The sequence below is a fragment of the Giraffa tippelskirchi genome, chromosome 14 (assembly GCF_054371585.1).
Source record: "Giraffa tippelskirchi isolate mGirTip1 chromosome 14, T2T-mGirTip1v1.2.pri, whole genome shotgun sequence".
Taxonomy (NCBI): Eukaryota; Metazoa; Chordata; class Mammalia; order Artiodactyla; family Giraffidae; genus Giraffa; species Giraffa tippelskirchi.
The window spans coordinates 36,976,221-37,002,871 of NC_137288.1; the positions used below are offsets into that span (position 1 = coordinate 36,976,221).

The 26,651-nt window shown below is 36.1% G+C and overlaps 1 protein-coding gene across 11 annotated transcripts in view; it reads left to right on the forward strand.

Annotated features, from left to right (window-relative positions):
* The window catches only part of CCDC178 (coiled-coil domain containing 178), a 365,952-nt gene that overhangs the window by 183,101 nt on the left and 156,200 nt on the right, over positions 1-26,651 (forward strand). Inside the window, exon 19 of one of the 11 annotated variants that reach the window (XR_014074818.1) lies at positions 6,925-7,037. The exons of the other annotated variants lie outside the window; for them this stretch is intronic. The gene's annotated coding sequence lies outside the window, so the exon portion shown is untranslated. The remainder of the gene's footprint in view (positions 1-6,924; positions 7,038-26,651) is intronic. 11 annotated transcript variants of the gene reach the window in all.

Below are 26,651 nucleotides of genomic sequence, written 5' to 3' on the forward strand. Positions count from 1 at the left end.
GGAAATGGCAACCTGCTCCAGTATTCTTGCCTGGAAAATTCCATGGACAGAGGAACCTGGCGGACTACAGTCCATAGGGTCGCAAAGAGTTGTACACGACTGCACAGGCACGCACGCAGAAGGCTGTCACTTTCAGGACAGAAAGTTTCATTCTTAGTTTCACTTTCTCCCTCAGATGCTTAATCTGATCTTTGCATCTGAGGCTTAAATTTTAATAGACATTTGTCTCTCAAGGTCCTTTTCCATTTCATCTCTTACTCTAGGGGTCAAAGACTCCGAGACTTTTCCCAGATGTATGCTTTCAGACAGATATATTCCTTGCTAAATCATCTCTTTCTTGTATTCCTTGTCAAATACAGCTGGTAGCAACCAGCACACACTCCTAGAGTTCCATTCTCTGACGTTTAGAGCCTCTACAGCTCATGGCCCACAGGGTCAGAACTGCAAGTTCTCAGAGGCAGCAGCACCATCAAATCGTGTGCCACTTCCTAAGTCACAGTCTTTGCAGCCTCCACCAGCCTACTCATCAGATGTCATGTGCTTCAGGTTTCTTGTTTTTTGGGGTTGCTTTAGCAACAGTCACCTACTGCTTATGTCCCAATATTGATCAGGATAGAGTAAAGAATCCTCCAGAAACAGTTTCCACATCTCACTGGTTCATGACTCCCAATGTTGATTTCTAACTCACAGAAGTTCATGGAGGCTCTGTGACTCCCCAGGGTTGTTTACTTCCACACAGTAACAAAGGTCTCCAGTTCATTTCCACCTTCTGACTCCACCATCTGAACTGAAGGCTTCTGTGGTCTCCTTCAGTTCAGTTCATTTCAGTAACTCAGTTGTGTGCAACTCTTTGCGACCCCATGTACTGCAGCACTCCTGTCCATCACCAACTCCCTGAGCTTGCTCAAACTCATGTCCATCAAGTCGCTTATGCCATCCAACCATCTCATCCTCTGTTGTCCCCTTCTCCTCCCACCTTCAATCTTTCCCAGCATCAGGGTCTTGTCAAATGAGTCAGCTCTTCCCATCAGGGGACCAAAGTATTGGAGCTTCAGCTTCAGCATCAGTCCTTCCAATGAATATTCAGGACTGATTTCCTTTGGGATGGACTGGTTGGATTTCCTTGCAGTTCAAAGGACTCGGAAGTCTTCTCCAACACCACAGTTCAAAAGCATCAATTGTTTGGCACTCAGCTTTCTTTATAGTCCAACTCTCACATCCATATATGATTACTGGAAAAACCATAACTTTGACTAGACGAACCATTTTTGGCAAAGTAACGTGAAAGTGGTCTCCTTGCAGAAGAGAAAACTGGTGGGTCACGCACCACCTGTTAAATATCTTGGCCTCAAACCGATTCCCGTTTCTTCTATTTGTGGTCAGAACTAGACTCATTCCAAATTTCAGTAGAACTGAGAAATTTGAGATGGTCCCTGGATAGTTGCTAAGCAGTCAGCGTCTCCCACAAATGTTATAAAATTCTAAAAAGTATTCAGAGTACTAGGTCGACAATATGCTTTTCAGTAGACCAGGTGAGATTTCAAATGTATTATAAACAGTAAATCAGACTTAAAAATTGAAGAGGACAGGAGTATTCTCAAGAGGATTGTGTTAAAGTAAGGCACAAAATGGGAATCAGTAGAGAAATTGGTAATGATGAAATTTCTTGTTCAAGCCTAGGAGATAGTATGAGATCAAACTCTTTTAAAATATAATTTTAAAAGAACATGAATTTGAGAAGTAATGAGTAACATCAATTTGGAAAGAATAGAATATTTATGAGTGGAGTCACAAGAAATATTTTTGGGTAGGTCGGAAAAAAACAGATGTCAGAGACTAGGAGACTAATTCAAACTAGTCCTTGAAACAACTGGTCCAAACTTTTTAAAAAATAATTCATATTAAGAGTAGTTGGTATTAGCCTGATTCCATTCAGATTTGGATTTAACTACCACTGGCTATTTAACATATTTTCCTTCAAAATGGAGATAAAAGTAGTTTTAACTCAAGGGATTGCAGTGAATATTATATGTAAAGTAATGCATGCACAATTCCTGAAGGCTAACATCTCAATAAATTATCAATAGCCCTTGAAAGAAATTTAGTGGGAAGTGACAAAATCATAGTGGTCAACAGGCCTGCACGCTGTTCATTACCCTGTTACTCTAGAAGAAAATACTCCTCTTTTGTTGAATTCTAGTATTTTTTTCTAGAAAAAATAGTGAGAGTTGGACTATAAAAAAGCTGAGTGCTGAAGAACTGATGCTTTTGAACTGTGGTGTTGGAGAAGACTCTTGAGAGTTCCTTGGACTGCAAGGAGATCAAACCAGTCAAACCTAAAGGAAATCAATCCTGAATATTCTTTGGAAGGAGTGATGCCGAAGCTGAAACTCTGTAATATTTTGGCCACTTGATGCAAAGAGCTGACTCATTGGAAAAGACCCAGATAATGGGAAAGATTGAAGGCGGGAAGAGAAGGGGACGACAGAGGATTTGATGGTTGGATGGCATCACCAACTCAATGGACATGAGTTTGAGCAAGCTCCCAGAGTTGGTGATGGACAGGGAAGCCTGGTGTCCATGGGGTCGCAAAGAGTCGGACACCACTGAGCGACTGAACTGACTGAGTATTTTTCCTTGAGTTTTTCATTACATTTCTTCAGGCATTACTTTAGTACTCTGTCCACTTTTCTGTTATTTAAACATTTTAAAACATGATATGATATTAAACTTGATTTTTTCCTAAAGAACTTCCACAGTTACTTCCCCCAACCTTTCCAACACTAGAAATTTGACAATATAAGTGGAAGTAGGGCATAAGGAACTGAAGTTATAGAGAATTTAAAGTGTATAGTTTTGCTGCTTTAGCTATGGCCAGTTAGACGTGCCTTTTTGGACATAACAACAACAGGCTTGAAAAAGTAGACCATCATCTATTTATTACATCATGCTACTTCATAGTATTATAATCTTTTTCTCACTTATTTTGTAATTTTTAAATAGCTTAATATTAATTTAAGTGTGGCCCATTAGAATGTCACTGACTTCCAATATTAAAATATCATGCCATTTAAGAATAAATCTTGAAAGAGCAGGCACGTAAAATAGGACAAGTTTAAGGAAAGCAAAATAAAATCACAAATGACATCTAGTGAGAAAACCTTGAAAGAGAATTGTCTTTAATTAGTTCACAGTTGGAGATTGTTCATACTGCTTATTTTAGTTAAGTCTTTCATTTGGAGAGAAACAAGCTATTTAACTTTCAGGATGCTTGCGGGTAGTTGGGGAACAACTTGAATCCCCTATTTTACAGAATAAAACTCTGTCTTCAATATAGTGTACCTTGGTAGGCAAAAAATATCATCAGTAAAATGTTGGAATCTGTTGGAATCTGTTACACATCAGTAACAGCAAGGCAAAACCAAACGTAATTTAGTAAACTGTAAACTCATAGCATAGATACTGTGTATGAGTCATTGATATTTATTTTAGTCAATAATGTTACCTTAGGAATAAGCAAGTTACATACTTTGGATTTATAAAGTTTTTTGATCAAATATGGCATATTCAGAAAAGACTGAAGCTTTCACAGTAGTTCACAAGGCTTTGTTAAAACCTAGTTTTGTGATATGCTTATAATCATCACCTTTTCTGTAATTCACATACAGTTTACACTTTTTGGATATCTCTATAAAATAATTAATATAATATAATCATATTGGAAGAACTATTTAATTAGGACTTCATGAGAACAAAGGAATTTTACCAGAGGTGACTAGAGCATGTTTGAATCTGCTCTGTGCATTTTTCATAATATTCATTTAACCATATTCTATTTACTATAAAAATATATAAAGTAGAGACTATTCAGTGAGTACATTTATAAACTTCCATTTCCTCCTGACTCATGATGTAGTGAGAATACATAGCCAAGTACACAGTAAGTCGAAACCTTCAAGTTGCAAACTTTCAAAGATGTGAATGTGCCTTTGCATGTCCAATCACGTAAATTAGTTCACACGTCTATTGTACACTGTCACGTGTGTGCATCCTCTACAAGTGGTGGTGCTTTTGTGTACTTTACAATACGGCATAGAGTACCAGTAGTATACTAGCTTTATTTCAAGCCAGAGATGCCCAGAAACCTGTGTAAAAGCAACGATGATGTAGCTGGTACTGCTAGGAAATGCCACGAGATAACAATGGAATTGAAGCCTCAGAAAAAAGGATGAAGAAAGACAAAAGGAAAAAGAAGCAACTGAAAAACTGCAGAAATTCGTGACACAGAAAATGGCAAGGGGGTTTTCTTTATTTGAGGATGCACTGTTAGTTTTTACAGCACAGGACCCAAATGTAGAATGGTACATGAAGGTTCAAACAGCCATTCAGACTACAATCCAGTGCTACTGTGTCATCTATAATGAGAAAAAAGAGCTACTACCCAGACATCAGTGGAACATTTATTTTAAGAAGGAAGATAGAGTTGAATCCAGCAAGGAGCCAGAACCTGTGCCATCAGCGTCAGGCGTGAGCGAAATTGCAGCTCGCCCTCTGTCTTCTATTGCTGACAATCCTTCAGCTCTACCATCTCCCACCTCCTCACTCTCCTCCAGTCAGTAACTCTTCTTGCCTGTTCACTCCATGCCAGCCCCTGTATGTTAACTGTTGTACTGTACTACTGTACTTTTCAAGGTATGTATGTGTGCTAAGTCGCTTCAGTTGTCTCTGACTCTTCCATCCCATGGACTGTAACTTGCCAGGCTCCTCTGTCCATGGGATTTCCCAGGCAAGAATACTGGAGTGGGTTGCCATTTCCTTCTCCAGGGGACCTTCATCACCCAGGGATCAAATCCACTTCTCTTACACCTCCACTTCGGCAGGCGGTTTTCTTTACCACTAGCACCACCTGGGAAGCCCACTTTCAAGGTACTGTACTGTAAAATTAAAAAATATTTTATTGTTTGTGTTTGTTTTTATGTATTATTTATGTGAAAAGTATTATAAACCTATTACAGTACAGTACTATATAGCTTGTTGTGTTAGTTGGGTACCTGGACTAACTTTTTTGGACTTAAAAACAAATTGAACTTATGAATGTGCTGTTGGAATGAAACTCATTCATATATAAGGGACTATATTTTCTTCTCCTTTTAAATTCTGTAATACTATTGTGTGTGTGTTCAAGACAAGTCTTGTTTCCTATTCATCTGCACTTCAAAAATACTTTCTCAAGTATACTTTCATAGTTTTAGTCGCCATCTGCAGTGATTTTGGAACCCAAGAAAATAAAGTCTGTCACTGTTTCCATTGTTTCCCCATCTATTTGCCATGAATTGATGGGACCAGGTTCCATGATCTTCGTTTTTTGAATGTTGACTTTTTAGCCAACTTTTTCACTCTCACATTCATCAAGAGGCTCTTTAGTTCCTCTTTGCTTTCTGCCATAAGGGTAGTGTCATCTTTATATCTGAGGTTATTGATATTTTTCCCGGCAATCTTGATTCCATCTTGTGCTTCATTCAGCCTGGCCATTTCACATGATGTACTCTGCATATATGTTAAATAAGCGGGGTGACAGTATACAGCCTTGACGTACTCCTTTCCCAATTTGGAACCAGTCTGTTGTTCCATGCCTGGTTCTAACTATTGCTTCTTGACCTGCATATGAATTTCTCAGGAGGCAGGTAAGGTGGTCTGGTATTCCCATCTCTTGAAGAATTTTCCACAGTTTGTTGTGACCCACACAGTCAAATGCTTTAGCATAGTCAATGAAGCAGAAGTAGGTGTTTTTCTGAAACTCTCTTGCTTTTTCTATGATCCAACGGATGTTGGCAGTTTGAGGCTTTACGTCGTAAATGTATCATACCTGTGTTCAAAACATGGCTATCTTGATATTTCAGTTATAACTCTGACACTTCCAGACTGTTCAGGGGACAAGGGGATATGAAGGTCTTTTGTTTGGATCTTTTGTTTTCACTGTTTTGGCAATGTTGCATGTTTGCAAACATTCATATAAAATAAATGGTTAAACATTTCATTTTTCCACTTAAATGTTTAATATCATGCTACTCATCCAGTACCCACTTACTTCAACTCTGTCAACCACTTCTGTCATTCTGTTCTCAAACTCCTCTTTCCTAATTAATCGAGGGTTTGAGCATTCCTTTCTGTTTCTCCACCACCATCATCCAGGTTCTAATAACCAGTTTCTTATCTGGGCTTCTGAACTCCTTTTCCCATTTGTTCATTCTGCATAAAACCCCAGGTTACTCTCTTCTCTCCTCATTTTACTTATGTTATTCTCTTGTTCAAAAATCCTGCTATATCATATGATTATCTGTAAAGAAGTATTGATACCTTTGAATGCCCCAGAGGGGCTTTGCCTGTTCTAGTACAGAGAGTCTCAACCTCAGCACTATTGATTCTTGGACTGAATAGTACTTTGTATGGAGGGCTGTCCTATGCATTGTTGGCCTCTACCCATTAGACACCAGTAGCATCCTCCATTTGAGGTCACCAAAAATGTCTCCATCTATGCCCAAATGTCCTAGAAATACTATTTTGCAACCACTTAAACTTCATATTTGTTAAAATTGTGTTCTGCTTCAAGTAGCCAAACTCATGAATATCTGTGTCTTAAAGAAAGGGGCTTCCTTAGTTTGTGTGTGTGTGTGTTTACTGGGGTCTGTAGGTGTGAAGTTTCTGGGGTTGATACAGTGCCTCAGTAGTATCAGCACTCACACCTCTGAGATATTCTTGGCCTTTCCCCTCCTGGTAACAATACGGCCGGTACAACCTCAGGTACCACAGCCTCTCTCACACAAAAGAAGGAAGCTGGGGAAATGAAGAAGAAACATACTCATGAAACTTGCATTTACATCTTATTGATCAGAGTCGTGTCTCATGTTCCATGTTAATTCCAAGGGAACCTGGATCTGTAGTGGATTCCGGAAAGGAAGGAGAGCACTGGTTGAAAACAGATGTTGAACAAGTCAATCTACAGAGTCTAACGTACCCTAACTTCACATCTTCACCAGGTGAAATTTTCACTGTATATTATTTGGGATACATAATTCTAGAAGTTAAATTGCCACAGTGCTTAGTAACTTAATCTAATAGATGTCTACTTCTTGCTCAGAACATCTCACACATCAGAACATCTGAACACAGAACACCTTGATCAGTGAGCAGCCTGCTGGAGGATTTTTCAGAGACCCAGCTTCTTTAAGCTTTGTGGACTTGCCATTCTCAGAGTCCTGGTCCCCTCCACGGGCTTCTCTGCCTCTGCCTCTTCCTCCTGGTTGGAAGAAGGAAGGGAGAGTAAAGCCTTTTCCCTTACAGATATGCTATGGGCCAGCCCGGGGACTGACTTATACCACCTCCACTAACACCTTACCGTCCAGAACATAGATAAAATAGCAATATCTATTTGCAAGGAGCCAATCTCTTCCACTTGCCCTGAAGGAAATTTTTTTCCATGCCTACCTCTTTAACATGCTTTCGTATCTATCACTCATATCGTTCTCTTTTCAGAAATGCTTTGCCTTTGTTTTCATTTCTCTGAAAATTGTAACTCTTCACTGTCTCCTAGTGAAGACATCTTTGACTATAAAACCTCAAAGCAGCTACTCTTACCTATAAACACCAAGTGACTGGAAGAGGGTGTTTGGGTTCAGACAGAACTGAGTTTGAACTAGCACTCACTAGTTTTGTGAACATGCCCAAGTTTACTTCTATGAATCTTAGCTGTCTCATATTGTGGGACAATATTTAGTTAAATCAAACGAAGTAATGTCCTTAACACAGTATTTAACATGTAAGTACTTAAATAAGGGTTATTTTTGTAACTTTCTAGAGCAGTCACTGCTTGTGCTGCTCATTGGATTCAGACCTCCCTGCACAGCACATTTTTCTCTTGAGCTTAATTCAGTTTCCCTAAGCAGCTAAAGTGCCCTGCAGGCAGCTCATGTATCTTACTGGTACTGCTGGAGGAGGTCCTGAGGAAGGGGCCGCAAAGCTGATGTTTCTTTTTCACCTCCTCCCTGGGTGCAGACTGATGACCATCCGTGCAGTCTCCATGTGGAAAAAGTTCATTAACTCAAAAGTTGATAATCTCTAACATGATAATGTCTGCATTCTCATTGCATGTGAAGTTGCTTCAGGCGTGTCCAACTTTGCAACCCTATGGACTGTAACCTGCCAGGCTCCTCTGTCCATGGGATTCTCCGGGCAAGAATACTGGAGTGGATTGCCACTCCCTTCTCCAAGGGATCTCGAACCTAGGTCTCTTAAGTCTCCTGCTTTGGCCGGTGGGTTCTTTACCACCAGCACCACCTGGAAAGCCATAATAAGCGTTATTATTATCTGTTGATTAAAGTAAAAACCACAAAAGGACATCTATGTGTTTTATGGAAGTTTACGTTTTCCGAATTACAACAGGTGTCCACTATCGCATTTCATTAGTCACAGTAACCCTCCTCTACCACCAGACTAGACCCTGTCATCACTACTGCCTGCCTCTATAGTCAGTTCTACTCAGAGCTGTCATCTCTTCAAAAATGTAAATAAAGTCCTGCCTCGGCTTTAACCCTCTAGTGGCTTCTGTGACCCTCAAAATAAAATACAAATGGGTTGCCTTGGAATGCAGAGTCACAGTGATCTTCTCTCACCTCTCTACTTTGACCCCCCACTGGCTACCACTTATGCACCTTGCTCAGCCACATTGCCTTTCTATGTGGTGAACTTTTCTATTTACTAGTTGTCTGACAGTGTTCATTTATTTTAAGTTGAAGTATAGTTGGAGTCAGACACGACTGAGCGACTAAGCACATACATACATAGTTGATGCACAGTATTATCTTAGTTTCAAGTGTTTAACATAGTGATTCAACATTTAAATATATTACAAAATAATCACCACGATATATGTATAGTGATCATCCGCCCCCCTAGGAAGTTACCAGAGTATAGTTGACCATGTTCCTTATGCAGTAGATTATTACATACCTGTGACTTATATATTTAGGTTTTTAAGAGACTGAACCCAGTGGTATTTCTTGCTTTATCTATAGCATAGAAATTATCATTCTCAGAAAACAAAGGTTTTATCTTTATCCTGTTTTGAATACTATTAAGTACATAAATAGAAAATACTTTATGAGTTTGGGTTTTGCTTAAATAATTTGTTATTTTGCAAATAGTTAATTAAAAGCAATTAGTTTGCATGGTTTTGACATTCAAAAATAAGTCTAAAGATGGATTTTTGTTATCTTTCATGGGGAACTTTACACATTCCATCTATAAATATTTGCTCTTTTCTTTTTTATGTTGCTTTATTTAAAATGCAACAATATGAAGTTTTTCTACAGTAAGATGTTATTAAATACTAAAAGAACCATTAACCATTATTACAGGATGATTTTTTATAAAACCTCAGAGCTGAAATTTATATATACTGTAAAAATTCCAAAATATCCTCTATGTTATGCTATGCTATGCTAAGTTGCTTCAGTCGTGTCCGACTCTGTGCAACCCCATAGACGGCAGCCCACCAGGCTCCGCCGTCCCTGGGATTCTCCAGGCAAGAATACTGGAGTGGGTTGCCATTTCCTTCTCCAATGCATGAGAGTGAAAAGTGAAAGTGAAGTCGCTCAGTCGTGTCCGACTCTTAGCGACCCCATGGACTGTAGCCTACCAGGCTCCTCCGTCCATGGGATTTTCCAGGCAAGAGTACTGGAGGGGGGTGCCATTGCCTTCTCCGAAAATATCCTCTAGACTTCCCTTTTCTTAGTCTTACATGTGTATTTATGAGTTTCAACTTTCATTTGACATATATTTTACTTGATTATTATACTGGTACCTAATAAAGGAGTTTGAATTTTTATGTAATTTTAGTAAATTAAAAAAAAAAATAGACATGTATTGATATTATTACATTTCTTTAAATTTCTCCATTAAGTATTTATATATAATGAGTATATATTGCATGAAGATGAATGAGAAAGTAATTTATTAAAAATGAGTTTGTGAATGTTAATGTGAAACTTTTCTTTTATCAGAAAGTGACATATTTCTAAAAGACTACTCATTCATATATAGTGATCATATATGTAGGTGATCAGACAGATTATTAACTATAGAGAAGTAAAGCCTTTCTTATCTCCAGAGTCATATGATTTTTGTAAATCAGTTGTTTCATATGTAAACAAATCATAGGATTCCATATAAACTTTTTTTGGAAAGTTTGCATAAAACACGCCATTTTAAAGTAATTTCTTTTCTGTATTTTGGTGTTACAATGAAAAAAGTGAACTGAGACTAGTCTGAATGCTTCATCCAAAGCTTTGATTTTCAATATAACATCTAAATATTGAATATTTCATAAATATATATACAGACACATGCACATGAATATATTTACACACGTTTATATGCATGTGTACATATATATATGAATAACATTTTTAGTAGGTTACTGCCGAGGCGTTTTATGTGGCTTTACTGCTAGTATTGTAAGGGTGCCTCTGTCATACTTTTCATATAATTGTCTCTTTTATAAAATTAGTTCATTAATTTTGTTTTTGCTGGCCTTCTTTGCTGAACACAGGCTTTCTCTAGTTGTGGCAAGCCGGTGCTTCTCTCTGTTTGCAGTGCACTGCATTCATTGTGGTGGTTTCTCGTTGCGGACCACAGACTCTTAAGTATGCAGGCTTCGGAAGTTGTGGTGCACGCGTTTAGTTGCCCCTCGGCTTGTGGGATCTTCCCAGACCAGGGATCTAACCGGTGTTCCTTGCATTGCAAGATGACTTCTTAACCTCTGGACTACCAGTTGTTAATCTCATATAATTCTCTTATCGTGTGCAAAATAAATCCCCGAATCTTCCATTGCAAACCAAATATGGATGCTGTTTGTACTTTGCAAAAAAAATAAGGATTTTTTTCTTTATTTTCTCATGCAGATGAAGATAAACATTCATAAGTAGTTGACACCCAAAGAATAAATAATTGATCTTCAGCAACTGAGTGCCTCCTGGAAGTGTATAATGTTAGCATAGCATAACACATACAACTAGGCTTCATACATAATAGTGTATGGTTGATATACATGATGATACCTTTATACTTTTTACATACATTTTCCCATTGAACTGAAGTGAGATAAGGCTAGGTATTATTATTTTCACATAGATTTGGGACTTCAAATACTTTGAGATTAAGTATTTGTCCAAGAAAGCAAATAGCTAAAGAATAGATTCTAAGTGTACACCTTGTCCACTTTCCATTACTCTGTTGATTTACAGAGCTGTTGGCATGTAACCTTCTGTAAGTGAACAAGCCTTGGAGCAAAATACTCCGGACATAACTTCCACTAATTATCCATGTCATTGTGATTCCCAGACTTTGCACCTTCTATTTGGCCAGTAGCTACATCTATGATGACAACATTCTTAATTTAGCTTATGTATAAACAGGGATGCAGAAACTAAATCCACCTGATTTGCTATGGAAATTGGTTGTCTAAAGTAGAAACCACATATCCATTGAGAAGGAAGTCTAGTAAATTAGTTGATGCCTGGAAATAATTGCTTTTCCAGATGGGCTTATAATGGATTTATGAAGTATAAATAGACATAAAGCAAAGTTATCTAGTCAAAAGGTGGAAAGATTTTGAATCTTTGTATACTTAGAACAAGCATCAGTTCAGATAGATGAGGTTCTCTTTAGGAAATAGAGTTAATACTAGGAATTTATAATGATATGAGTTATACACATGCTAAAAATAAAGTCTACCCTAATATTAATATTAATCCACTTAGGGGTAGTTTTTTTTAATGTAATTCCTTATAAAAATTGTTTTACCTAAGATTGTATTTAATGAAAACACTAAAGTTGTAGAAACTTGATATATTATTTGCTTTTTAAAAAAAAGTGCTTGTACATGATAACAGCACTGCATAATGAGATGCTCAGTGAATGTTCTTATGTGAACTGAATTAGTACAAAATTTTTTAATAACTCTATCTTCAAGTTTATTGAGGGTGGATTATTTTTAGAAAAGTAAGATAGCACTAAAGTAAAAACACAGAATAAAATTTTACTGAACTTTAAATTTTACAATTGAATTAAGCAATATGTCTTATTTCCAAAGTGTGGTTTTATTCAATGACCACCCCCAGCCTTGATCCTGTAAGCCACACATATATTATTTTGCTGTCCCTAATCCTTCTTTCTCTGTCACTAGTTCACTACTGACCATCCTCACCTCCCAACCAAGGGCTTATTCCTCAGGCTAAGGTATCAACTCTAGTTATTCTCACCCTGAAGAGACAATATGAGAAATCTAGGTTGTTCTCTTTTCTGTGCTTCTGCCATCTCATAGTGTCATTGTGGGCAGGAAGTGGCCACAGGGTAGACATTTTCCACCTCTGTATTTATTAAGGAGGTCAGCATTAGTCCTGGTCAGATGCTTTGCTAGTCTGATAGCAGTTTTCCAAAGTGTATGGGGAGAAAGAGAACTTGTATTTTTATAGTATTAAGCTGAGTTACATTTGTCCCACACCATAGGAGGGCTTCCCTTTCCTTGTAGCTCAACTGGTAAAGAATCCTCTTGCAATGCAAGAGACCTGGGTTCGATTCCTGGGTTGGGAAGATCCCCTGGAAGAAGGGAAAGTCTTCCAATATTCTGGCCTGGAGAATTCCATGGACTGTATAGTCCATGGGATCTCAAAGAGTCAGGCACAACTGAGCAACTTTCACTTTTCACTTTCATGGGAGGTGGGGGAGGACATTGGTTCAATTTTCTGGCCTCAGTTCTTTTAGTTTAAGCTCCAAACAGTCATCCCCTCTCTACCTACTCATAGGCCCATAGAGGCTGCAGCGGACTCTGCCCTAAATCTGTTCTCCATCATGTCAGCCAGCTGTCAGGCTTGAACTTTCTGAATGTGTGTGGGTCTTATTTGCTAGATTTTTTTTTTTTTTTGGATCATTTTATAGAGCGACAAGGTCTTTCAAACTTTATTTTCAATTTTTCCATAAAATAAGCTACTGAAATCAGTTGCATTTTGTCACAAGTCTACCTCTTCACAGTAGTCAGTGTCTGTTACTGGAAGAGGAGTGTTGAAAAGTTAGTAGGGCAAATCAAATCCAATCTATAATACAGGGCAAATGTTATGATCTGTGCCCTACTCCTCCCAAGCTAGATGACATCTTCAGATACAGTCAGAACTAGACAGATTCAAAAAGTGAATCATGCAAAGTTCAAAACAGGCTCATTTGGTAGCGCTGCAAGTGTGATCACCCAATCAATCAAAGATATGTGCTTCCAAAAAGATAATCATAAATCTGAAAGATGAAAGATATCACATTAAAGAAATAGGCTAGGTCATGTACAGAGTGTTGTCACTTTGTGATTTCTTTTTTAAGTTGTATATATCTCTACGTAATTCTATACAATTCTAGGATGAAGATTACTTCTGTATCAGCAAAATGGGATAGTTTTTTTAAAAAAACATGTACTGCGAGATCACATAGACTTTTATTAATATAATAATTTTTTTAAATTGAAGTATAGCTAATTTACAATGTTGTGTTAGTTTTAGGTGTACATCAAAGTGATTCAGTTATAGATACATACACACATATATGTGTGTGTGTGTATATATATTCTTTTTCAGGTTATTACATATAGGTAATAACCATATAGGTTATTACAAGATAATCAATATAGTTCCCTGTGCTATACAGTAGGTTCTCGTCATTTATTTTATAATATATATAGTACTGTGTATCTGTTAATCCCAAACTCCTAATTCATCACTTCCCATTTCCCCTTCAGTAACTGTAAATTTTCCTTGTCCATGAGACTGTTTTACTTTGTAAATAAGTTTATTTGTATCATTGTTTTAGATTCCATATATTAACTGATTATCATATATTTGTCTTCTCTGACTTACTTCACTTTGTATGATAATCTCTAGGTCTATCCATTTTCTGCAAATGACATTATTTAATTCTTTTTTATGGCTGAGTAATATTCCTTTGTGTGTGTATGTGTATATATATATGTCTGTGTGTGTGTCTGTGTATATTACATCTTCTTTATCCAGTCATCTGTTGATGTGCACTTAGGTTGCTTCCATGCCTTGGGCATTGTAAAAAGCCTTGCTGTAAACATTGGGATGAATGCATCTTTTTGAATTGGAGTTTTCTCTGGATATATGCCCAGGTGAAAGTGAAGAAGAACTAAAGAGCCTCTTGATGAAAGTGAAAGTGGAGAGTGAAAAAGTTGGCTTAAAGCTCAACATTCAGAAAACTAAGATCATGACATCCGGTCTCATCACTTCATGGCAGATAGATGGGGAAACAGTGGAAACAGTGGCTGACTTTATTTTTCTGGGCTCCAAAATCACTGCAGATGGTGACTGCAGCCATGAAATTAAAAGACACTTACTCCTTGGAAGGAAGGTTATGGCCAACCTAGATAGCCTATTTAAAAGCAGAGACATTACTTTGCCAACAAAAGTCCGTCTAGTCAAGGCTATGGTTTTTCCAGTGGTCATGTATGGATGTGAGAGTTGGACTGTAAAGAAAGCTGAGCGCCGAAGAATTGATGCATTTGAAGTGTGGTGTTGGAGAAGACTCTTGAGAGTCCCTTGGACTGCAAGGAGATCCAACCAGTCCATCCTAAAGGAAATCAGTCCTGAATGTTCATTGGAAGGAGTGATGCTGAAGCTGAAACTCCAATACTTTGGCCACCTGATGCGAAGAGCTGACTCATTTGAAAAGACCCTGATGCTGGGAAAGATTGAGGGCAGGAGGAGAAGGGGATGACAGAGGATGAGATGGCTGGATGGCATCATCGACTCGATGGACATGGGTTTGGGTGGACTCAGGGAGTTGGTGATGGACAGGGAGGCCTGGCGTGCTGCAGTTCATGGGATCGCAGAGTCAGACATGACTGAGTGACTGAACTGAACTGAACTGATGGTAGTTCAATTTTTAGTTTTTTGACGAACATCCATACTGTTCTCTATAGTGGCTGCACCAATATCCATTCCCACCAACAGGGTAGAAGGATTTCTCCTCCTCTACACCCTCTCCAACACTTATTATTTGTAGACTTTTAATGATGGCCATTGAGACAGTTATGAGGTAATATCTCATTGTAGTTTTAATTTTCATTTCTCTAATAATCAGTAATGCTGAACATCTTTTCATGTACATCTTTTCATGTTGGTCATCTGTATGTCTTCTTTGGAGAAGGGTCTATTTAGGTCTTTTGCCCATTTTTTAATTGGGCCTTTTTTTTGTATTAAGCTGTATGAGCCTGCTCATATATTTTGGAGATTAATCCCTTGCAACTAAACCGGTTGCAATTAATTCGACCCTTTGCAACCCCATGGACTGTAGCCCACCAGGCTCCTCTGTCCATGAGATTCTCCACGCAGGAATACTGGAGTGGGTTGCCATTTCCTACTCCAGGGATTAAGCTGTATGAGCTGTTCATATATTTTGGAGATTAATCCCTTGTCAGTAGAATTGTTTGCAAGTGTTTTCTCTCAGTTTGTAGGCTGTCTTTTCATTTTGTTTATGGTTTCCTTTGCTGTGCAAAAGCTTTTAAGTTTAATTAGGTCCCATTTGTTTATTTTTGTTTTTATTTCCATTACTCTAGGAGACAGAACAAAAAATGTATTGCTATGATTTATGTAAAAGAGTGTTCTGCCTATGTTTTCCCCTAGGAGTTTTATGGTAACCAGTCTTACTTTTAGGTCTTTAATCCATTTGGAGCTTATTTTTTGTATATGGTGTTAGAAAATATTCTAATATCATTCTTTTGCAAGTAGCTATTCAGTTTTCCCAGCACCATTTATTGAAGAGATTGTATTTTCTCTATTGTATATTTTTGCATCCTTTATCATAAATCATTTGACCCTAAGTGTGTGGGTTTATTTCTGGGCTTTTATCCTATGAAATGACAATTCAATTTGGGGTCTTATGAAATTCTGGATTTGAAATCTAGAAATTATGAACTGCAGAAGCACATAATATCTTTTGTTCATTTCTGAAAATTAGCACATGTTCTTTGGCTTGGCAGCAGGAAGATTTCATTGATCTGACCCATGCTAGTATTTTCTCTCTTCCAATGAAAGAGAAACAGGAGCAAAAGCTCAGTGTTTCACATTTCATATGTATACTATATTAAAAGCAAGTTTTTTCTCTGAACATTAGTATTGAATCTATAGAATCTGAGACTTATTAGCTGTTTAATAAATACAGAAAGAAGGGAAGAATGGAAAAGGAAGGGAGGCAGGGAAGAAAGAGTGAGGGAGGTGTATAGATAGTATGTGTTGGTTGTGTCTAATATTCAAAAACATAAATCTTGTTTAAAGTCAGTAGCCATTTTCTTAAAATCCAACTATGAAAATGTAACCCTTATATGTGGAAGAGTAAATCGCATTTCAGTAGCTAGTAGTAATATTTTGTAGCTGCCATTGATACATCTCAATTGCATTAACATTTTCTGATCATTAGAAAATTTCTCAAAACATTTGAGATAATTAATCTTGCAGTCTTGTAATCACTGTTTTAAAAACAGCCAATTGTCAATAGGCACATGTTGAAACTGGCCTGAGATCTAAGCAGATGTGGGACACAGTCTCTTAGAAAAGCTTTTTTCATTTATCCTAATGTGGACTATGAACTTTTATAAAATGTACAAAAGGCACTCTCTAAGTGTATTAGGAATATTTTCCTAAAACTAAAAATTTATGTAAAACATGAATAAATAAAAAAGTAGAGTTACATGTTCTTAAAAGACTATTCCTAGAGATCTAAAATTATTATAAAATCCCTAATTCTAACATTATTCCAATACAAATGTCTCTTCATGAGTTTCTAGCATTTTGTATATGTTCTTTAATTTTTTTTTCTTCTTTTGCAAGTACGTAAAGAATTGGTTGATTTATGTCTAACAAGCTTCTAAGAGAGGCAAAATCATCACCATTTTAGCACATTTAATGGTTTTCATCTTCACCCACATCACGTGAAGTACTCTCTTTTTTAGAAATGTATCTCAGAATTTTGAAGCTGTTCTATATCTACTTATTTTTAATTCAAGTAGCATTAGTCATTCCTGATCGTTATAGAAGATCTTAAAACTTTGAGAGACTTAAGGATGTAGACTTTTAATCACTGGGTTATTTTAAGTTTTTTTTTTTAATGTCTTTAGAGTCTTTTTATTAAGACATTAATGTCTTTAATGTCTTTTAAAGACCATTTTTAAAGTCTTTATTGAATTTTGTTACAATATTGCTTCTGTTTTGTGTTTTGATTTTCAAACCCGCCCCCCTCTGCATTGAAAGGCGAAGTCTTAACCCCTGGACCACCAGGGAAGTTCCTAACCACTGTTGTTTTAAAGTGTCATTCATAAACAGGCACATATTGAAACATACTATATACAAAAGACCCTATGAAATATGACTAGGATTAAGGATCCACAGACTTAAAGAGGCGTCTGCAGAGCTCCCATGAGTAATCTGGGCCCATTGTCAATAGACTCTCCAATCACTGAAATATTTAAAATTTGTGAAATAATAACATAACAAATAAACAAAACCTGTTCATTGTGGAAATTGGTTTAAAAAGATTTTCCATTAATAACAGAGTTAAAGCATATATCACAACAAGCTCTAAGAAACAAGCATATTTACAGTAGTCAGAAGAGTTACTTCCTTTCTACATAACCTAGAGGGCACTGAGTGTTAGGGGTAATATTTATGTATTTCTCTTAAACCTAGCTTCATTCCTCAATCAAACTAGAATCAGAAGAAATATATAAATTTCTTTAAAAATTCTATTAAAAGGTTAATAGTTTTCCATATACTCAATTCTATAATGACAAACAAATTCATTGTATCAAAATTTAAAATATTTTTCTGCCTGTTAACCAATTTGCCCAGTTATTTACACTGACATTTCAGCAATCCGCATGAAATCATATCTAGGCTTTCTCTGAATGCCCTATAATAGCAAAACTCCTTTCTTTTCAGTGCTTTTGAGATTTATTCATGTAACTCCCATTAGAGTTAATTGGAGTTACTAACATAAATTCCACTTGCTCCAAATGGAGAGTAGGTTTCTTTAATGTTGTTTTTATTTTTTAATAAGGTTAGACTTAAAATAGAATCTTCTATACAATTGTCTCTTTTGCTTTGGGAAATTAAAATGCCTTTAACAACTTTTAGGGTTAGGGAATTGAAGTCTGTTGCAAACTTTTCTTTCTTATTTTAATTCTGTTGCATTACTACATCATCATTACAAATTACAATTGGTAATGAAAGAAATAAGACAGTAAACTATAACAGCATTTTTTTTTTCAATAGGCCACCACTGTTTACATAGTACTTGTGGTTTTATTTGTGGAATTACTCTGTTAATAGTATATTATTAACACTATTTAGAAAAATTGTGTTTGCTGTTCTTAACAACAAAGAGAAAGAGATACTATTTATTGAGAGGAAAATACAGTTTTCAAAATGAAAGAAAAGCTCACACTTTTTTCATTAATGTTGTTTAAATAATTAAATTACTTATTTTTTGGTATCTTTAATTTTGATGATAAATTATAGTCATTTTAAAATTGGATAATTGTATATATGCAGATAATCTTGAATTGTTTCAAATGTTTGAAACCAATCATTTTTTAAGAAATTGATGCTTTTCAATTTAAAAAGGTACTAATTAATAATAACCAATGAACTTGCTTTCAACTGTATATCCTCTACCCAATATTATAGGAAGACATTGTCAAACACATTCTTGAAAAACTGACTGTAATTTAGACGTTTGAAATAGGATGTATAGCAAATTAATTTTCCCTTAATTTTTTTTTCATTTTTAGTTTTAGAGATGTTTCCACAGAAAACAATTTATAATAGAATAATTTAATAAAAATCATACCTGATTTACTCATCTATAACCACTGCCAACATTTTCATTTACCCATCTGAGACAGTTTACACACAGTGTAGATGAGATCCAGACAGTTAAAATAATTTTTCAAAATGTGAGAACAGACACAGATCCAAAAAGGAGATAAATAGCCTAGTTAACATAAATAGCACACATACACACACACACAAAAAGCAAATTGAGTTTTGGATCTTGTGGCAGCCTGAACAAAATAGAAAAAGTAAAGAATTGTATTACTTTCTTTTGCTCAATAAAAGAACAAAATGTATCTAGAAATACAAGAGAGAAAGTAAAGTAGTATTTGTGAAAGTCCTGACTTGAGCCATGCACTATGTTTAGTGGTTTGTTATGTCTAAATCACTCAATCCAATATGGTTTTAAGTTACATTCTTATTTACCCTTACAGAAACTGAAACTCAGTGAAGTAATTTCTCCAAGTCTAGATAACTAGTATACATTTTTAAAACTATCATCCAATGCAAAAAGTATCTTCCTAATGTTTAAATTCCATAAGATAGACATCATGAGGGTGAATTTTTTATATATTATTTAAGGTAAAGAATCATGCCTTTAATTATTGATTGGAATTTATGATATTTATAATTCTAAGATATATACATTAGTCTGGATTTCCTTGGTGGCTCAGATGGTAAAGAATCCGCCTGCAATGCGGGAGACCTGGGATCGATCCCTGGGTTGGGAAGATCCCCTGGAGGATGGCCTGGCAGCCCACCCCAGTATTTTTGTCTGGAGAATCCCTGTGGACAGAGGAGCCTGGTAGGCTACAGTCCATGGGGTCGCAAAGAGTTGGACATGACTGAGCGACTAAGCACGCATATATTAGTCAATATGATAGTCAAGGATATGCTTCTAATAAAGTTTTTCCATAAAGAAATAATACTCCCACTTAAAGTTTGAAATTTCTTTCATCGCTCTGAATTTTGTAACTTTTCTTGGGACATGAATTTTTCCCCATTGTTTCTTTTGATGACTTCAAAACAAATAAGTCTTCAAATATTTTTAAAGAGAACATATTTCTAGCTAGTGAAGTTATATTTCAAGAAATTGTGTTAATATAATATAACTGTCCTACAGTATAGAAGACTGATTTAATGTAGGAACAAAGTTGTAAGGACCTACAGTAATCGATAGTCTAAATGACCTTTACAACTTTCTCTTGAATATTTTTGGATAGAAAATTCATCATCATGAATTAATTCACTCAATAAAACATCAATGGAATAATTTGGAAATATGGCTCCCATTAGCTAAGAGCTCCACACTCAACTCCTCACATAATAGACAGATTTTTATTCCATCTGTCAAAGGATATAGCATTCTGAAGTAGAAATAAAAGAATTTGCCCTCCTGCCTGTGCATGCCTCATCCCAACTAAATCAATGTTGAATAAATATTTAAATAAATTTAGCTTCAAATTTGCTGGTTGCCAGTGCAAGGAAAAATTTTCATGAATTATATAATTCCTTTTCGTCCAATGAAATGAAGCACATGATTAATTTAGAAAACTGACTGAAAGGGAACAAAGCAATAACCTGCTTAAAGCACTCATGAGCAATATGAAGACCCTAAGAGCAAGTTAATATATTTTTTACAGGTATAATTTTTTTAAAGTGATCCTTCTAAAATATTTGCATTAATCTCCACCATAGTCATTAATTAACACACTTATTTTTATTAGTCTTAATTTCTTTTTGTTTGTACAGTGTAGTGGGTATAAACATGAACTTTGTCAGCAGATACTCCTGTTTTTTATCTGAGAATTTAATCCTGAGAATTTGACCTCCAAGGCTCAGTTTCCTCATCTGTAAAATGGTTATAATAATACTAGATATTCATGGATTTTGTAAGGATTAAATGAAACCGTATTTATAATGATTTAGCACAGTGCCTAGCACATAGTAAGGTTGTAGTAAAATTGTGGCAATTTTTTTTTGTTTCCTTATAACAAACATCTGAAAAGCTTTATTTTTGTAATATTCTAAGAAAACTAAAATATTACAATAGTTAAATGATATATATTTCAAAAATTACAGTCTGTTATATTTTACAGAGATTTCTAATTTATTTAATTTCATAAACCTCACCAAGACTATCTTAACATTTTCTTTTAATCCACCAATTCTCATTCTTCAACAATAACATAATTTCAGTTTACAACTATCTCAACATTAATTCTAAAAAGAAATTTAACTATACTATAGAGTTAAATGTGACATTGCTAAGAGAGTATTAAATGTGAAAGTATTTTCTGTGAGTTATAAAGTCTATATTTAATCCAGAACTGAAATTCTTCATGTACTTCCAAATACCTAAATTGTTGAAAGAGGACTTTTCTCTGAATTTTATATTGTGATTTACATTTTAAAATTATTTATATGATAATGTTTCTTGTGAAAGTAATCTCTTGTGCAATGTGAGGAATGAAATACTGAGCAGAAATTAGCTAAAATTTCTGAAATTCAGGAAGACTAAATTTATTATTGCAATTCAATTTTGGTGTCATCTGTTAAAATCATAGCAGCTACCCATAAGAAAAGTGCATTAAGTAGATCACACAATGGTATATTTGCAGAAAATCAACATATTAGTCTATAGACAAAATTGATGAAATGAAATCTCAGTTCTTCACTTTTTTATGCTGGAACATTATTATATGGAATTTTTCTAATGGGACCATATCCAAGTTGCAACATTAACAGATGGGATCCTGTTGGGGTTCCACGTTTTTAGTTATTTAGGACTTTAGTAAACAGTGATTTTATCCAGTATGTGATTGGAACAGATGTGATCTTATCAGGGTTCCACTTTTTTTCAAGGGCATAAAATTGCCATGATTTGCTGTACAGTGCTGGAGTTTACTTTTTGAGGTTTTAGAACCAGAGTCCTTTTTAGCCAGAATTTGCCCTTGGGTTCTAAAACATCATAATAGGGAGTTAATGTTTTATTCTCTATTAATCCCATTAAATCCTTTTAATATTAGAGCATGTGTTGCTTTATAGCATTAACTAGTGTCTTGCACTCAACAGTATTTTCACAGTTTATGACACTGCTTAGGGCATTAACAAACAGCTGTTTGAATTAAATGAGCAGTTAAGGACCCTGTTCATTAGCTCAAAAGTTTCATGTATTTTTAATTCCTTAAATCTAATGGTATCATCACCCTCCAAGAAATCTATCTTTGATTATAATTTGCTCTGGCCACTATTGGTTATGGGGGAAAGTATTATTGTCTTTGAATATGAGTCATAGCAGGGTTGGGTATCTCTAATGAATCTTAACTATCTCATAACGGTTTTCATTCTTATGGGATATAAAACTTTAAAAGTTGTTTACGGCAGTTGTGTTAAGATTTTCTCCAATTTTGGTTACTGATGACTTCATTTAGCTAATGTAAAGAGGCAGTTGGAACAGAATTATTTGCATTTGAAATGGTGCAATCAGAGGTTTGTGACTGAGTCATTTACAAAAAAAGAAGATTGTATTTGGACAGTGACAGATTATGTGATGCAGTCCATGGCGCAGAGCAAAACGTTAGTCACTGATTTTCTTCCATGTAGAGAGATCGTGGTTTCCAAGGCTCCACTCAAGACTTTAACCTTCTTTGCGATTGCAGTCGTGGACATCTTGAGTCAATAGTTTGAAGTGAAGTAAATAAGAGGGCAATGTAACATCACTATGTCTAGTATTCTAAATAAGGTGCACGAGGCTGGGATTCTTGATTCATTTCTATACCTTGTTGCTCTAATGACACCCAGCCTAGTTCAGGGCCTTAGCAGGAGCTCAGTATTTGGGGAAGAATTGTTGGATGTTTCATTAAGACATTTTTACCTATTGGGTAAAACTTCTCTAGGTTTCCCACAGATCATCATATAAATTGACCTCCAACTCCTTAAATTTTCTCTACATGGAGTGTGGATCTTTGATAAATGATTTCAGCTCACAGATGTTTACTAATTAATTAGCTTTATAAAAATTATAAGTGGACATATAATTTTAATAATCCTCTTTATTTTTTTCTCACTTCCAATGCCAAGGGTCAACATTTTCAAAGTATAGAGGAGATGCTATTTGTGTAAGAATGAAAGGAATGGGGTAAATGAATAAGAGTGGCTTGTTAAGAGAAATAGAAAGCTTTCTTTTCCTATTTAATCACCAGAAACTGAATCCACATTCCTCTCCTGTTAAGTGTGGGACAGACTTAACGAGGAGTCAGATTCTAGGCTCATTTTTAATTCATTCCTCTGTATTGACTTGGAATTCAGAATTGCCCTATATTCATCCATGTTGGAGCCTGTAGGGCACCTTTTAGAAATGCCCTGTGGCTCCCAGGCTTTGCCTCAGGGTGTCTTTGTGGGTCTCAGTCCCTCTCCTCCCAGTCCTCCATCCAGAGCCCGTGACTGAGGGTAGTTCAGACAACATTCAAAGCAGATAGGATAGTTTAGGTGTCGTCCACAACCTTGACTACTCAATTTATACACTGAATTAGAGATTTCACTTTTCTCCCTACTGTCAAAAATGCAAAGTAATCAGTTAAAAATATCAAGTATTGTGAAGATTTGGCCCTTAAGAATAAAAATCTAGAAATGCTTCTGAACTCTAACAGACAATGTAATTGTACTAAACCAGAATCTCTCACACTGCTTAGATAGGCTGCCATCTGTAAAGTCAGTATGAGAGGAATGTTCACTATTATTTAAGAAGTTCACAGAGAATCCCATCATTTTAGATAAATGAATGCCAGAAGCATTATTTTTTATATAATTGAAAAAGGAAGATTTCAACGTGTAGAGGTAAAGAAGTTTAAAAACAACTTTACTATATACATATATCAAATGTATTATACATTTATAAATATATTAGCGATGTATTTCATATAGTAGATATTTTACATGCATATATATTATATGTGTGTATGCACGTGTGTGTGCTAAGCTGCTTCAGTTATGTCTGACTGTTTGCAACCCTATGGACTGTAGCCTTCGAGGCTTCTCTGTCCATGGGATTCTCCAGGCAAGAATACTGGAGTGGGTTGCCAAACCCTCCTCCAGAGGATCTTCCTGATCCAGGGATTGAACCTGCATCTCTTATGTCTCCTGCGTTGGCAGAAGGGTTCTTTACCACTAGCGCCACCTGGGAAGCCCATGTCTGTGTATACATATGTGATAAACAATGCCTAGAAGGAGAGTTTGTTAGTCAGTATTCTAGTCTGTCAGCACCTTTGGGGCTCCATCTATCTCCCCAGCCATCATCCAAGCCAAGCCACCATTATCGTTTGCTTGAACTAGTGCATTAACCTCCTGATTGATTGCTGCGTTCATACTTGTTCCCTGTCAACCTGGAGCTGTTTCTTATAAAGTAGTCTGCATGAACTTAAGCCAAAAAATAAAATTCCTATCTCATCTTTTAGTGCTAAACTTATTTCATTGACTTTCATGGGCTTTTAGTAGCATTCTAATAGAATTTTAATCTAAAATTCTTAAAGTGGCCTATCTGATCCAGCCACTTTCCACCTTCTTATCCATATTGTAAGCCATTATCCATCTAGTTCAGTGAAATCCAGGCATGTTCAGCTTCTTTCAGCTCCTCAGTTGTGTCATAGCATTTATGCCTGCTCGCTGCTCCCTTTCCTGGGGACCTCCTCCTGACCTCAGCTCTCTGCTTTAATGTCAGGTGCTCAAAGAAGCCATCCCAGACTTTTGGCCTAAAGCGGGTGCCTATTTTCAGGTTTCTCTTTTAACCTTTCCCCCATAATGTTCATTGCAATACTGACTATACAATTATTTGAGTAATTTATTCTGCTCCCCCCTCCACTGGAGGTAAGATCCCTTTTCTTCACCACTGCATAAGCAGCACCTAGCAGCCAGAGGAGGCCCTCAATAAATAGTTTCAAAGTTTTAACTTAAGGATATAAAATGACATTTTTAAGGAAAGATTTTTGCTGTGTAATTTTTTGATAAATAATCAGGCATATGTGGGGTAATTTAAATATTTATTAATAAGATTATAGCCAGCATTCTATTATTATTGTTGAGCTATCCTTTAAAACCCATTAAGTAATAATGATAGTACAGTCTTCTGCTAGAAATCTAGTATTCATTAAAAAAATTTTCTTGATGGGTGCTACCTGTGGTTTTATCATTTAAGTATCCCTTATATGTTGTAACACTTATCAGTTTTATTCTGGTCTAAAGTGCTTTATATTATTTCAAGATCTAGGTCAAAATGAGAGATTGCCATGGTTCTGTAGTTTAAAAATACAGGATGAAAAATTGAGGCCTTCCAGCTTGCAAGTGTAAACTGGAAAATAGATATCCATCCTTGTGCTACACATTGCCAAGAGCAGGAAAAAAAAAAATCCTGCTGGGCATACACACCAAGGAAATCAGAATTGAAAGAGACACATATACCCCAATGTTCGTTGCAGCACTTTTTACAATAGCTAGGACATGGAAGCAACCAAGATGTCCATCAGCAGATGAATGGATAAGGAAGTTGTGGTACATATATATAATGGAATATTACTCAGCTATAAAAAAGAATGCATTTGAGTCAGTTCTAATGAGGTAGATGAAACTTGAGCCTATTATACAGAGTGAAGTAAGTCAGAAAGAGAAACACCAATATAGTATATTAATGCATATATATGGAATTTAGAAAGACTGTAACGATGACCCTATATACAAGACAGCAAAAGAGACACAGATATAAAGAACAGACTTTTGGACTATGTGGGAGAAGGTGAGGGTGGGATGATTTGAGAGAATAGCATTGAAACATGTATATTACCATATGTGAAATAGATGACAAGGGCAAGTTCAATGCATGAAGAAGGGCACTCAAAGCTGATACTCAGGGACAACATTGAGGGGTGGGGTAGGGAGGGAGGTAGGAGAGGAGTTCATGATGAGGGTACACATGTACACCCATGGCTGATTCATGCCGATGTATGGCAAAAACCACCACAATATTGTAAAGTAATTAGCCTCCAATTAAGTTAATAATAATAATTTAAAAATCCTGACAACAGGTGTTGAACATTAGTGTCGACACCAGCATAAGGCAAATGTGTTCAGTTGGAGGTAGAAGGCCCAGTTGATTATCAGATATGAACTAAGGCAACCACAAGAACTTACATCAGACTTGGGCAGATCCTGAACCCAATGCAGGTGTGTGTTCATATTCTATTTTATTGTTTTATTTGTTTGCATGAAGCTTTGAATTCATAAACACTAAGTACATTGTGTTGATGCTTTGATGATAAAATAGCAAATTCTGACACAGCCTTCATGGAGAAAACAAGTTGATTGGGTAACCTACCACTTAAGGAAAATGTTTCTTTTGCAAGGATTATGAATTACAGTTGTTTCAGAAATAACTTCCCATGATTCACTACTTGCAAAAGTTGAATTAAATTGAATAAAAAAAAAAAAAAACCTGTACAATCTGAATATTTTAAAAGAGAGAGGGAAAAGGGAAAAGCTGGAAAGCAGTTAACCTAAAGTTAGGTATCTTCCCAACCCAGGGATGGATCCCAGGTCTCCAGCATTGCAGGCAGATTCTTTACCATTTGAGCCACCATGGAAGCTCAAAGTGTTAGTTGCTCAGTTGTGTCTGACTCTTTGCGACCCCATGGACCCCACCAGGCTCCTCTGTTCATGGAA